Below are 11,038 nucleotides of genomic sequence, written 5' to 3'. Positions count from 1 at the left end.
GCCACAAAAGCATATACATGGGTGGGTGCAGGAAATGCTGCTGGGTGGTCTGTTCCAGTCCAAAGCTTATTCTGGGTAACTGTAGAACAAAGGAAGCAGTTTGACCAGCTTCTATTGTGATTGGTTTTCTGAGGACAAAGAACCAAACAGAATAGGTCATCAACTCTGGGAGTAACTGCAGAAGCAACATATGACAACGTGTCCTTGCAATATTAGTAACAGCACAAAATGGCAGACTAGCCAGGTAAGAGTTACCTAGTCCTTAACTAATCTGACCTAGGCCTTCACATTCCATCTAGGTCGTACTATTTTACCTAGACCTTAACTGCCAGCAGCTTTGCCCTCTGAGCCACCGCATGCACATGCATGTATAGATGGATGAATATATTTTCTGTATTCATTTATTCATTTATGAGAGGCAAAGTCTCTCTACATGGTGCCAAAACATATTAGATAGTCCAGGCAGGCCTTTCAAGTGAGTCCTGCCTCTGCCTCTACCTCCCCAGTGTTGAGATCAAAGGACACCTTCCTTTTATTTTCCCTTTCTTTCATTCTAGGGAGGTAATGTGTGTGTGTGTGTGTGTGTGTGTGTGTGTGTTTGTGTGTGTGTGTTTGTGTGTGTGTGTTTGTGTGTGTGTTTTTGATTTGTTTTTCTGTTAGTGTATTGGCAGCAGAATGTTGACCCCAGAAACCTTTTTGCATTTATGGTTTTGATTTTATAGTTATTATCTATTTAATTTAATTTCAAAATATATCCATGTGTGTGTGTTCGTGTGTGTTGCATTTGGTGGGTGGGTGTGTGGTGACTGTGTGCATTGGTGTGATAGTAGGAACCTGTATGTATGTATGTTGTGTACGCATGTTGTGTATGTATGATAGTGCAGGCATATGATGGAGGTCGGGTGGGTGGGTGGCATCCAAACTCTGTGTATAGCACCATGCATTTAGTTCCATTTATTGTATGTATTTATGTATGTATGTATGTATGTATGTATGCATGCATGCATGTTTATTTGTATGTGTGTTATTAGTTTTTATTTATTTGATCCCACGGCGCCCCGCCCCCTGCCATCACTCTACCCACAGCCCCGCCCTGCGCAGGTGCGACACCGTCCCAAGCCTCTTACACCCACCCCACCCCCTGCACTGGGCCCTGCGCAAGATTAAACTATGCATTTTTAGACACTGGTGGCAACAGCGGGAGCGGGGAAGCTTGACCCTCTGACACTCCGCGTCACCCCACAGTCCTCTTCCTGGTTACTCTCAGGGGTGCGGGAGCGCCCACTGCTGTCGGGAAGCACCCTCGCCTTCCTCCCCCTCCCCTTGTGGCCCCGTGACGTCACACACAGCCTCCTCACACCTGCTCCCTCAACCTTCACCACTCAGGTGCGGATCCGGGATCACAGAGCCCTCCGGTGGTGTCCCGCCCCTCCCGTGATCCCCGAGACTCTGCCCGGTCCCCCTGCAACTGCCAGAAGTCCCACAGCTGCTCCCAGAACCCCGACAGGAATTGGAAGTCCCAGCCACCCGCCAGTGCTGCCCTCTTGGGGTCGCCCGGGTCGTGGCGCAGGGATGGGGCTCGCGGGGAGGCCGCAGGGGTCCAGACTGCGAGGTAAGGGCGTGGGCTTGGTGCTCAGGGGTATCCATGTGGTGCAGCAGGCAGCGCAGCCAAGGCAGAGAGGTCAGGGGTTACTGAGATCATGCTCCCTGTCTGTGGCTCGGTTCTGCCACCCTAGGGTGCCCTCGTGCTCCAGATGTCTCTCATTCCCCTACTGCCCAGGTCACGTGACTCTGGCCAGGTGGAGCAACTATAGTGGGGGGCGAGGCGAGGGGTGACGCCAAAGTGCAGCCAGGGATCACACTGTGTCTCCCAGATGGTTTTGTGACCCCTGAAACCAAGGGTAACCTCTGACCTATCACAAGAAACCGACCTCACACCTGACCCCAACATCACATGTGAACTCCGAATTCAGACCCCAACATGACCTCTATAGTGTTTTCTGATTCAGACTCTCTGCCATGACCCTGACATTGCCCTGTGACCCCAATGGTACACTATGAAGTTTTACCAATATGACCTCCAAAACATAATGAGAAAAGGGGTCACTACAGTGTGCATTCCAGCATGGAAGGAAGTAAGCTGACAAAGTATAGCCTACACAACCATTTATAGGAAACTATAAACCTTGGAATGGAAGAGGTTGTCATCTTCAGGGACAACCAGAGTCTAAAGATTGGCCATATAGTACCAAATAATGAGTCTTCAGAGCATAAATATATGCAATGTTACGCGGTCTCTACAATTTATATTTCAAAATATATATATGCATATGCAAATATATATACACATTCAGTAAGAATTAATGAAATATGAAGCCATGTGCATTTTAGGAGTGCAGGGAGTGGTACAAAGGTTGTTTTGGAGACAGGAAATATAAATGAAAAACAATTAAACGACAATGTCAGACACTTTTGTCAAGAGAAAGAAAAAGATATGTTGAGTATCATCTAACCTTTTCATACAATGAAAGTTGCAATAAAGGAATTTACCTTTGTAGTTCTGTATAAAATTTGTATCTGGTCTAATTAAAATAACATAACACTTTGGGACAAAGATAACATTAGCAACCCTGCACTAGAAGCCAAGATGGAAAAGACCTCCACAACCACCATGACTTTCCCCCTGGTGCTATGGTACACAAGGAGGAAGGTGATCCAGACACTGCAGAACACCAGCATGCTGAAAGTTAGGAACTTGGCTTCTTTGAATCTGTCAGGAAGGTTCCTAGCCAGGAAAGCCACAGTGAAGCTCCCCAGAGTCAAGAAACCCAAGTATCCTAGGACGAAGTGGAAGGCAATGACAGGGCCTTTGTTGCAAGTAATGACAGTCTTCCCATGTTCAGATTGTACATCTCTGTCAAAGAAGAGAGGAGTTGTTACCAACCAGATTCCACAGAAAACAAGTTGGATTAGGGTACAAATGGAAAGGACCAACTTAGGTGCCCCTGTCATCATCATCCCTCTCATCCTTCTTCCTGGAGTAGTGAGATTGAAAGCCATGACCACAGTTATTGTTTTGGCCAACACTGTAGAAATAGCCACTGTGAAAAATACTCCAAATGTGGCCTGCTGCAGGATGCAGCTGGCCTGAATGGGATGTCCAATGAAGAGCAATGAGCATAGAAAGCAGAAGACTAGAGAGATAAGCAGGACATAGTTGAGAGTGCGGTTATTGGCCTTCACAATAGGAGTATCCTTGTACTTCACAAAAGTGACTAGTACTAGCATTGTGATGGCTGAGAAGGACAGGGAAGTGCAACCTAAAGCCATCCCAAATGAATCTTCATAAGTAAGAAATGACACAGCTCTTTGGAGGCAGTGGGTTTTCTCTAAATTGGCATGTTTATCATGTGGACACATCATACACTGTCCCATATTTGATGGTGAACAACAATAAACCTGTATAAGATATCATTGTTATGCAGTTAATAATTGTGAATTTGTATTATTCAGAGGATATATCAATAAACAATTTGGTGCTGAGCATCTATCCCATTCCTTATTGCTGTAGGAACCACGAACCTAAGATTGCTGTCTATTGAACTATGATTTGTAATGGAAGAAAAAATCATCATAGAGAATGGAAAAAAATATTTATTTATTATACAAAAAAGAAAATATTATGAAAAATAATATGCATACTCTCAGATTATTTAATTCCTCAAACCATAAATTCACTATTCACAGAAATGGGTAGTTTGCAGACATCATTGTTGGTGCCAGTTGTTGCAACGCATTATGTACTTTGTTGCTTTGTGGATTGTGCCTATGTCTTTATTTACATGTAGGAACTAGAACATTTAATTTCTCATGCAAATACAGTTTGCATAAAGGAATATTTTCATTTTTGAAACTGTATGCCTCATAGACATATGCATGTCCCTCTCATTGTGGTACAATCTCTTTCTTCCCAACTATACATTCCAAGCTGTAGGTCATGAAGGCTATTGAAATTCACATTCACTCTCTTCCCTTCAGTAGGCTGTGATTGATGATAAGCACTATCCCATCTCTTGTTACATTCTTGAAATCTTCACTCCTGTTCTAATTCTTTCACAGGAAATTCTTAATCCTTTAAACCATCTAAGCTCTTAAAATATATTTCATTAAACAACAACTGCTACCCTGAGCATCTGGTCTTTGTCAGGGACTAAGCTGGGTACTGGAGAAAAAGATTATTGACCGATCATATAGTCAAATTGCTTTGTATAAAGGATCAAAGAAAATTAAACATATCCATAAATTATGCCTAAATTTTTTTGTTTAAAACTTTGTTACATGTATATATCCCCTAAACATTTTCTATATAACAAAATCAGTAACCATCATATTGTGAGGGAAATACATTGTTTGAAGAAGATATTGCAGGTTATTTGCTGGGTCCAAAAGCGGTTGATATTTATTTAACTGATTAATTTCTGAAACATGAAGATTTTAGATCTTCAATTTTCATCTAGACCATATATTTCTTGTTTGGAAAGAGAAGGTATGCAAATTTAGCAGTTTTTCTTCTGCATGCAAGCATGTACCTGTTTCATTGGAAACCTCATTTTCTGGGCACTGAACACAATCAAAGCAGCAGTCTGCTGTTTCTTTCTGATGAATTTTCCTGAATCCAGTAGTACATGCCACACTACCCATGTAGGAGGGAACCTGAGGCAATGCCTAAATTGTATATGTTTGTATGGGTGAGTGTAGTTCATGTATACATCATATGCATAATGACCCTTAGATTGATATATGGGACATTAACAGATATGGCTATAAATATTCCTCTGATTATCAGTATTACTTAACAACTTCAGGCACATTATTATTTGTATTACCCTGCAGTGCACTGAATGTCACAATATTTAATACACAACGTAATATTAGATATGTAATATTTAGGTTGAAGCAATTTAAAATTTTCCTTCCTAAAATGATTAATCCAAAAGGAATGTTTATCTGGCATCAGTTCTCTAATGATTTACACATAAAAAAATAACAATACAGAGGTATATGGAGAAATAAGGTAGGATAGATCAAGAAAGATTTGTTTGATGAACATGAACAAAATATGCTATATAAGACTCTCATAAAATTAACGAAGCTTTCCTAAGTTTAAAAGAAAACCTTGAACCCCTATACCTTCCTCCCTTTCCCCTGGTTTTTATGAGGGAGCTCCCCTATCTACTCACCCACTCCTGCCTCACCACCCTAGCATTCCCTTATTCTGGGACATCAAGCCTCCACAGGATCATGGTCCTCCCCTCCCTCTGATGTCAGATAAGGCAATCCTCTAAAGAAGAGGGGAAACATGGAAGCAAGATAACACTTGAAATGTAAATATATAAAATAACTAATAAAAATACACAATAAAAAAAGGAAAACTTGGGGACTTTTTGGATAGCATTGGAAATGTAAATGAGGAAAATACCTAATAAAAAATATTTAAAAAAAGGAAAACTTAAATCTGGAGAAGATTTCTGTTAATGAATACGTGCTATACTTAATTGGGCTATAAATATGTTCACACAGAATCAGAAAATTCGATGGTGTATGTGTGTATACAAAATTTTAATATATATTTAATAAATATAGGTAATCAATATATTCCTGTAGTGTAGGATTAATAGGCATGTGGGTACAATTGAACATGGAATCAAGCGACCTTTTTTTCTATGACCATTTTTACTCAAAGTAGTGAGTTATGAAACGTTTGTGCTTGTAATTGAGGATAGTCTTTTGTAAGAGTAGCAATTGGTCTCAACCACAGAGCCTTCACTGCCTCATATTTTAAAATTTAGGTATCATGAAAAATATAAAATTCTGGTATAAACACCGATGTCTCTCCTGTGGCCCACTCTAGGTCGACAGATATAAGAAGCTGTTGGCTCTGTGGGAAACAAGGAAAATTGCTTCCTATTTTCACTTTTTTTTTTTTTTTGGTTTTTTGAGACAGGGTTTCTCTGTATAGCCCTGCCTGTCCTGGAACTCACTCTGTAGACCAGGTTGGCCTCAAACTCGGAAATTCACCTCCCTCTGCCTCCCAACTATTTTCACTTTTAATCCAAGGCCTTGTGGAAAATTCCAAATAATACAAATGCCATACTCTTATGCACTGATATTCCCTATGAGTCATGTTCACCAGTTCTCCAACAGGGTTAGTAAATACCTAGGTTTTCATCAAGGAAAACATCTAAAAGAGTAAAAGAGATTCATGATTACATATGCATATTTATAAATGGAAGACAAAATTGAGAATTTCCTCCAATTTCTTAATGTCTTTCAGAAAATACAACTCTATGAAGTAATCCTGTACAGTAAAATACAATATACCTCTTTGATAATTGAAAATTTATATACTAAATATTAATGTTTGATGGTAAAATGTGCTAGAAAAAAAAATGATTACCGGATAACAAGTAACATGGTGCATGAATGGGTGCATATGTTTGTAAAAAATACTTTATTTTTAACTTTGGGGAAGACCCCTCTGTGTTGTTGTTGTTGTTGTTGTTGTTGTTTTAAAGATTTATTTATTATATCTAAGTACACTGTAGCTGTCTTCAGATGCACCAGAAGAGGGCATCAGATCTCATTACAGATGGTTATGAGCCACCATGTGGTTGCTGGGATTTGAACTCAGGACCTTCGAAAGAACAGTCAGTGCTCTTAACCACTGAGCCATCTATCCAGCCCCAAAAATACTTCTTAAAAAAATGAAGCCAGAAAAGAAATTCCTCCCGAAACATATTATCCAGAACACCAAATGCACTAAATAAAGATAGAATATTAAAAGCACTAAGGAAAAAAGGTTAAGTAACATATAAAGGAAGACCTATAGCTGTCTCTTGTGAGACTATGCCGGGGCCTAGCAAACACAAAAGTGGATGCTCACAGTCAGCTATTGGATGGATCACAGAGCCCCAATGGAGGAGCTAGAGAAAGCATCCAAGGAGCTAAAGGGAACTGCAACCCTATAGGTGGAACAACAATATGAACTAACCATTACCCTGGAGTTCTTGTCTCTAGCTGCATATGTATCAAAAGATTGTCTAGTCGGCCATCACTGGAAAGAGAGGCCCATTGGTCATGCAAACTTTATATGCCCCAGTAAAGGGGGATGCCAGGGCCAAAAATGGGGAGTGGGTGGGTAGGAGAGTGGAGGGGAGGGTATGGGGGACTTTTGGGATAGCATTGGAAATATAAATGATGAAAATACCTAATAAAAATATTTTGAAAAAAAGAAATTGTAGAGATACTATATAAACAATTTAACAGCACACTTGAAAGCTCTAGAACTGAAAGAAGCAAACACACCCAAGGAAAATAGATGGCAAGAAAGAGTAAAACTCAGAGCTAAAATCAACCATTAAGAAACAAAGAGTAGGAGACTGCTTTAGTTAGGGAAGCAGAAAACAGGCCTGAGTAGGACCACAGGCCTCTTCCGGCCGGACCAGCACCGGGGTAGCTAGAGCGCAGGGTCGGCTGACACCCGCCAGCTACCCAGGACCCCCGCCACAGGATTTTGAGACTGCTGGTGAGTGGAACACAGCTTCTGCTCCAGTCCAATCACGCGGGACCTGAGACTGCTTTGGTTGGGGAGGCAGAAATCCGGCCTCAGTAGGGCCACAAGCCTCTCCGGTCAGAAAAGCGCCGGGGTAGCTAGGGCGCAGGGTCGGCTGACACTTGCCAGCTACCCACAACACCCGCCACAGGATCTTAAGACTTCTAGTGAGTGGAACACAGCTTCTGCTCCAATCCAATTGCGCGTGGGACCTGAGACTGCATTAGTTAGGGAAGCAGAAAACAGGCCTGAGTAGGACCACAGGCCTCTTCCGGCTGGACCAGCACCGGGGTAGCTAGAGCGCAGGGTCGGCTGACACCCGCCAGCTACCCATGACCCCCGCCACAGGATTTTGAGACTGCTGGTGAGTGGAACACAGCTTCTGCTCCAATCTTTAAACAGTGACAACGACAACAACTAACCCCAGAGATTACCAGATGGCGAAAGGTAAACGTAATAATCTTACTAACAGAAACCAAGACCACTCACCATCATCAGAACCCAGCACTCCCACTTCGCCCAGTCCAGGGCACCCCAACACACCGGAAAAGCTAGACACGAATCTAAAAGCATATCTCATGATGATGGTAGAGGACTTCAAGAAGGACTTTAATAACACACTTAAAGAAATACAAAGGAACACTGGTAAACAGGTAGAAGACAGTAAAGAGGAAGCACAAAAATCCTAAAGAATTGCAGGAGAACACTGCTAAAGAGTTACAAATCCTTAAAGAAAAACAGGATAACATAATCAAATGGGTAGAAGTCCTTACAGAAAAACAGGAAAACACATCCAAACAGATGATGGAATTGAACAAAACCATACTAGACCTAAAACGGGATGTAGACACAATAAAGAAAACCCAAAATGAGGCAACACTGGAGATAGAAACCCTAAGAAAGAAATCTGGAACCATAGATACAAGCATCAGCAACGGAATACAAGAGATGGAAGAGAGAATCTCAGGTGCAGAAGATTCCATAGAGAACATCGGCACAACAATCAAGGAAAATGTAAAATGCAAAAAGATCCTAACTCAAAACATCCAAGAAATACAGGACACAATGAGAAGACCAAACCTACGGATAATAGGAGTGGATGAGAATGAAGATTTTCAACTCAAAGTACCAGCAAACATCTTCAACAAAATTATAGAAGAAAACTTCCCAAATCTAAAGAAAGAGATGCCCATGAACATACAAGAAGCCTACAGAACTCCAAATAGACTGGACCAGAAAAGAAATACCTCCCGACACATAATAATCAGAACAACAAATGCTCTAAATAAAGACAGAATACTAAAAGCAGTAAGAGAAAAAGGCCAAGTAACATATAAAGGCAAGCCTATCAGAATTACACCAGATTTCTCACCAGAGACTATGAAAGCCAGAAGATCCTGGACGGATGTCATACAGACACTAAAAGAACACAAACTCCAGCGCAGGCTACTATACCCAGCCAAACTCTCAATTAACAGAGATGGAGAAACCAAAGTATTCCACGACAAAACCAAATTCACACATTATCTCCACGAATCCAGCCCTTCAAAGGATAATAACAGAAAAAAACCAATACAAGGACAGGAACCACGCCCTAGAAACAACAAGAAGGTAATCCTTCAACAAACCTAAAAGAAGACAGCCACAAGAACAGAATGCCAACTTTAACAACAAAAATAACAGGAAACAACAATTACTTTTCCTTAATATCTCTTAATATCAATGGACTCAACTCCCCGATAAAAAGACATAGACTAACAAACTGGCTACACAAACAAGACCCAACATTTTGCTGCTTACAGGAAACTCATCTCAGAGAAAAAGATAGACACTACCTCAGAATGAAAGGCTGGAAAACAATTTTCCAAGCAAATGGTATGAAGAAACAAGCTGGAGTAGCCATTCTAATATCTGATAAGATTGACTTCCAACCCAAAGTCATTAAAAAAGACAGGGAGGGACACTTCATACTCATCAAAGGTAAAATCCTCCAAGAGGAACTATCAATCCTGAATATCTATGCTCCAAATACAAAGGCAGCCACATTCATTAAAGAAACTTTAGTAAATCTCAAAGCACACATTGCACCTCATACAATAATAGTGGGAGACTTCAACACACCACTTTCACCAATGGACAGATCATGGAAACAGAAACTAATCAGGGACACAGTGAAACTAACAGAAATTATGAATCAAATGGATCTGGCAGATATCTACAGAACATTCTATCCTAAAACAAAAGGATATACCTTCTTCTCAGCACCTCATGGTACCTTCTCCAAAATTGACCACATAATTGGTCACAAAACAGGCCTCAACAGATACAAAAATATTGAAATTGTCCCATGCATCCTATCAGATCACCATGGACTAAGGCTGATCTTCAATAACAAAATAAATAATAGAAAGCCAACCTTCACGTGGAAACTGAACAACACTCTTCTCAATGATACCTTGGTCAAGGAAGGAATAAAGAAAGAAATTAAGGACTTTCTAGAGTTCAATGAAAATGAAGCCACAACATACCCAAACTTATGGGACGCAACGAAAGCATTTCTAAGAGGAAAACTCATAGCTCTGAGTGCCTCCAAAAGGAAACTAGAGAGAGCACACATTAGCAGCTTGACAACATACCTAAAAGCACTAGAACAAAAGGAAGCAAATTCACCCAAGAGGAGTAGACGTCGCAGGAAATAATCAAACTCAGGGGCGAAATCAACCAAGTGGAAACAAGAAGAACTATTCAAAGAATCAACCAATCAAGGAGCTGGTTCTTTGAGAAAATCAACAAGATAGATAAACCCTTAGCCAGACTCACTAGAGGGCACAGGGAAAGCATCCTAATTAACAAAATCAGAAATGAAAAAGGAGACATAACAACAGATCCTGAAGACATCCAAAACACCATCAGATCCTTCTACCAAAGGCTATAAGCAACAAAACTGGAAAACCTGGATGAAATGGACAATTTTCTAGACAGATACCAGGTACCAAAGTTAAATCAGGATCAAGTTAACGATCTAAACAGTCCCATATCCCCTAAAGAAATAGAAGCAGTCATTAATAGTTTCCCAACCAAAAAAACCTAGGACCAGATGGGTTTAGTGCAGAGTTCTATCAGACCTTCAAAGAAGATCTAATCCCAGTTCTTCACAATTCCACAAAATAGAAGTAGAAGGTACTCTACCCAACTCATTCTATGAAGCCACAATTACTCTGATACCTAAACCACAAAAAGACCCAACAAAGATAGAAAACTTCAGACCAATATCCCTTATGAATTTCGATGCAAAAATCCTCAATAAAGTTCTTGCTAACCAAATCCAAGAACACATCAAAACAATCATCCATCCTGACCAAGTAGGTTTCATCCCAGGGATGCAGGGATGGTTCAATATACGGAAATCCATCAACGTAATCCAGT

General features: G+C 40.7%; 1 pseudogene; it reads right to left on the bottom strand.

The window, feature by feature from the left end:
• Window positions 1-1,375: 1,375 nt before the first annotated feature.
• Window positions 1,376-11,038, bottom strand: part of LOC110287752 (vomeronasal type-2 receptor 116-like) — a 54,199-nt pseudogene continuing 44,536 nt past the window's right edge.

This window comes from Mus caroli, unplaced genomic scaffold (genome assembly GCF_978045245.1).
Source record: "Mus caroli unplaced genomic scaffold, Mus_caroli_1 scaffold_15, whole genome shotgun sequence".
Lineage (NCBI taxonomy): Eukaryota > Metazoa > Chordata > Mammalia > Rodentia > Muridae > Mus > Mus caroli.
This window is presented reverse-complemented; position numbering and strand designations above follow the sequence as displayed.